Source organism: Vombatus ursinus, unplaced genomic scaffold (assembly GCF_900497805.2).
Source record: "Vombatus ursinus unplaced genomic scaffold, bare-nosed wombat genome assembly UNPS02014798.1, whole genome shotgun sequence".
NCBI lineage: Eukaryota > Metazoa > Chordata > Mammalia > Diprotodontia > Vombatidae > Vombatus > Vombatus ursinus.
The window spans coordinates 56,772,042-56,776,618 of record NW_020954576.1 but is presented as its reverse complement, the minus strand read 5'-3'; the positions used below and the strand labels follow the sequence as shown (position 1 = coordinate 56,776,618).

The 4,577-nt window shown below is 44.0% G+C and overlaps 1 pseudogene; it reads left to right on the top strand.

The window, feature by feature from the left end:
- The first annotated feature begins 505 nt into the window (after positions 1 to 505).
- Positions 506 to 979, top strand: LOC114050201 (annotated as a pseudogene).
- The last annotated feature ends 3,598 nt before the right edge of the window (positions 980 to 4,577 follow it).

Sequence of the window (4,577 nt, the reverse complement as noted above, 5' to 3'; positions counted from 1 at the left end):
TCCATTAGAACGTAAAATCATTCAGGATATGAATTGTTTTTCGATTTTGTCTTTGTATCTCCATTGCCTAGCACAGTGCCTGGCAATAGTCATGGGAGTCACTAAATAAATAAATGATTGTTGATCAGTTGATTCATTGAATAGAAGAGGCTGAGGGAGATGTAAAAAGGAGGCACTAAGATAGAGGACAATGTTATCGAGTAACATTTATGTGGAAACCAGTAGAAGGAGCAGGGAAGTACCCCAGCTGAAAAATCTTACTGGGTAGGGAAAACCCAAGATGACAGCCAAGATTATAGTGTTGGTCCCATTGAGCTCCATCCCTGTTGAACAGTCCCTCGGGCTCAACTCTAAGGCTCTTTCAGCTTTGCTCAGGATGGGATGGAGACAGAGGACAAATAAATGTTTCCTAAATGGTATTTGTGAAAGTAGAAAGCAGTAAGAGCTTTTGAAGCATGATGAAGCTCTTTTGGATCTGCCATCAATGGGTGGACCCAGTGCCACAATGCAGATTTTCGTGAAGACTTTGACAGGGAAGATCATCGCCCTTGAGGCCAAACCATCTGATACTACTGAAAATGCCAAGGCCAAGATACAAGATAAGGAAGGTATTCCCCCTGCTCAACAAAGATTGATTTTTGCGGACAAGCAACTGGAAGATGCACGAACCTTGTCTGACTACAACATTCAGAAGGAGTCTGCCCTTCATCTTGTTCTGAGGCTTCATGGTGGTGCCAAGAAGAGAAAGAAGAGTCTTACACCACTCCCAAAAAGAACAAGCATAAGAGAAAGACGGTTAAGCTTGCTGTTCTGAAGTACTATAAGGTTGAGGAGAATGGCAAGATTAGCCGCCTTTGACGAGAGTGCCCTTCTGATGAATGTGGTGCTGGGGTCTTTATGGCTAGCCATTTTGACAGACATTATTGTGGCAAGTGTTGTCTAACCAACTGCTTCAACAAGCCAGAAGACAAGTAAATGTATATGTGTTAATAAAAGAAAATCAACTATTAAAAAAGAAAAGAAAAGAAACATGATGAAGCTAATGAAGGCAATCCCAGTATGATGGTCTGGCGCCATTTTCAGGGTCTCTAATCAGAGAGCAAAAGCAAAACAAGATCAACTACCCACCACCAAAACACAGAGACAGAGAGAGAGAGACAGAGAGAGAGAGAGAGAGGAAAAGAAATCATAGGGGCCAAAGTAGAAGCCTTTTGCAATCTCTCCATTGGTCCACGTCCTTCGCTGTCTTCAAATCTCAGGCCCAAAACTAATCTCCTTGAAATAGTTTTCTCTGATCGATCCCTCAACTGAAGCAGCTAGATGATTCAGTGGATAGAGCCCTGGAGTTGGAGTCAGGAAGATCTAAGTTTAAATATGTCCCCAGATACTTACTAGCTGTACGACCCTGAACAAATCACTTAACCTCTGTTTGCCTCAGTTTCCTCAACTGTTGTTGTTGTGGTTTAGTTGTTGCAGTCATGTCTGACTCTTCGTGACCCTATTTGGGGTTTTCTTGGCAAAGATACTGGAATGGTTCACCATTTCCTTCTCCAGCTCATTTTATAGATGAGGAAACTGAGGCAAACAGGGTTAAGTGATTTGCTTGGGGACTTGCCCAAGGTCACACAGCTAGGAAGTGTCTGAGGCCAAATTTGAACTCAGGTCTTCCTGACTCTAGGCCCAATACTCACTATACCACCTAACTGCCCAGTAAAATGAGGTTAACAGCAACACCCACCTCACGGGATTGTTGTGAGGATCAAATAAGATATTTGCAAAATGCTTAGCAGAGTGAGTGGCACATAGGAGGTACTATATAAGATACTTATTGTCCCCCTTTTCAACCCTGATTCAAATCCTAGCTTCTGCTGGGACTTCCTACCTTGAACAAACTGCTTAATCTTTCCAGGGCTCATTGTCCCCCTCTACAAAATGAGGGGGTTGAATGAGACGACCTCTGAGGTCTCTTCACTCTCCAGCTCTGTGATGCTATGACGGTTCTTCGTAATAACAGCTCAGTACTTACTGACCGTTGCTATTTCATACTCTGTGGGTTACAACAAACTTTTAAGAAACATTAGTGAATCTGACCCACATAAAAACCCTGCAAGACAAAGTGGAGGCTTCACTAACCCCTATTTTCTAAGTTAGGAAACTGAGGCATGAGGAAGTCAGGCGATAGGCCCTGGCTCGCCCAGGAGAAGAGAGAGGGTCCGAGCTGAGTCTTCTACTACTTCCTCTTCCTACAGTACGAGCCCACAAGCTTGTAGGGGTTTTACAACATGTTTCCACGGTCCATCTTCCCCAGTATATTGGGGGATGCCCCCAAATCCCTCTTTGTCCTTTCACAAACTCTGACCTCCTTTACAGTCTTCCCTACCATTACAAATACACAAACCTATGACATGGTACGGACCGTCGTAATAGCTGGAATTTATACAGCATTTTGAAGTTTGCAAAGTACTTTGTAAATATTATCTCATTTGTTCTTCACACAACCCTGAAAGGCAGGTGCTATTATTATCCCGCATTTTACAATTGAGGAAACAGAAACATAGAAAAGTTAAATGACTTGCCCAGGGTCACACAGCAAGTAAGTGTCTGAGTCCAGATTTGAACTCAGGTATTCCTGACCCGAAGTCCAGCACTCTATCCACCGGGCCACCCAGCTGCCGTGTTTTATTTCTTTGGTTCCCTCCCATCGGTCAAAGCCCTGGACTCCCCAGATAATGAAAGCTCGTATAAGGTCATTAACTGACTCCTGAGAGTGTCCAGGCATGGAGTGGTCATTAGAACACCACACTGGGGTGGGAAATGTCATGGAGTCACAGAGCTAGAGAGAACCTTGGAGACCCTCTACTCCAACACTCTCATTTAACAGATGCTAAAACTGAGGCCCAGGGAAGTGATGTGTTCAAGGTCATGCTGGGAAGCAGCAGAAGCAGGATTTGAATCCCGATCATCTGACTCCAGAGTCAATGCACTGTCCGTTGTATTTTACTGTCTCCCTTTCGTCCATTCCCAGAAAAAACCAACAGGCCTCTGAAGCCTTAACCATAGTTTCTGACATGAAATGGCAATTAAGTAATCATCAACAAGCATTTATTGAATGCCTACTACGTACTAGACACTGTGTTAGGTGCTAGGGATTCAAAGACAAAAATGAAAAAATTCCTACCCTCAAGGAGCTAAAGCAGAATGCTGGAATCAGAGTCAGAGGTCCTGGGTTCCAATTCTGCTTCTGTTACTACATTTGTGGACTTCAGGGAATCACTTCTCTCCAGGCCTCAGTTTTCTTCTCTGTAAAATGGGAAGATTTGATTAGATGACAACATAAGTCCCTTGCATCCCTGAATTCTGTCTTCTCTAGGTGGGAAAAGAAAGGTCTGGGGTCACTGAACACTTTGGTAGATAAAGGCTTCATGACATATCTGGTTCAAGTGAAATTCTCCTGCTCAGGTAGGACTTTGGGTTTAAAACTCCAAAGACAGAATCTCTCACTGGAGACCCAAAGTGACATGTGCTAAGGATTGGTGGATTTACTCACAGCAGCCCTTCCTACATACCTTTCCCAGTCCCCATCAATTACACTCCACCCTGATAATTAGAGACACATCAATACTCAGCTAAGTTTAATTATAACATTAACCTGCTCAATTTTCCTCACCCAGCCCTTAGTTCCATCCCTCCTCATACCCCTCACCACCTCCCACAGGTTCTGAACCTGAAAGAGGGGAGAGCTCCTGAGGGATGCCCAAAGGACAAATTGTTTCCATGACAGGAGGAAGGAGGGAGCTGGGATATGGGACAAGGGGCTTTGGAATGTCCCGCAGAGTTCTGAAAGCCACAGTGTTCTGTGGGGCAAGGTTTCCATTTGACTTGAGGAGGTCTTCAACTTGGGAGTGAGGAAAAAACACACCTCCTGTCCTCATTCTCCTACCCTTTTTTTTTTCCTCTCCTCTCTCCCTCCTCTTATCCTCAAGAGAAATTCATCTGTGCACATTGGAGGGAGAATGGCATTCATTAAATAAAAAAATTAAAAAGCACTGAATCTAAAGACAGAAACCTGACTTGAGGATGTCTATGACAGTAGCAAAGTCACTTAAACACCTGGAGCCTCTGTTTCCAAGGTTCCTGAGATTTTGAAGTGGCAGAAGCCTTAAAGATTGTCCAATGCAGTCATCTCATCTTACAGATGAGAAAACGGAAGTCCCGAGATGGAAGTAACTCAGGCAAGTTCATGCAGCCAGCAAGGTATGGAATTGGGAGTTTAGAACTTTTTCTTTTTTTTAAAGTAGCAGAGGCAGGATCCCACTTTAAGTCTGCTGACTCCACATTCAGTCCTCCTGTACCCAACCAAGCTGGCCTTCCATCATCTGGTGATGGGAGTGGGGTTGGGAGTGTAAATAATGTTTATACTGCCTACCTTGTGAAGACCAGATGAGACATGGATATAAAATACTTTGTAAATATAAAGTGCTATAGGAAGCAAGGGAGGCAGGGAAGGAAGGAGGAGGGAAATGTGAGGGAGGGAAGGAAGGAAGGAAGGAAGGAAGGAAGGAAGGAAGGAAGGAAGG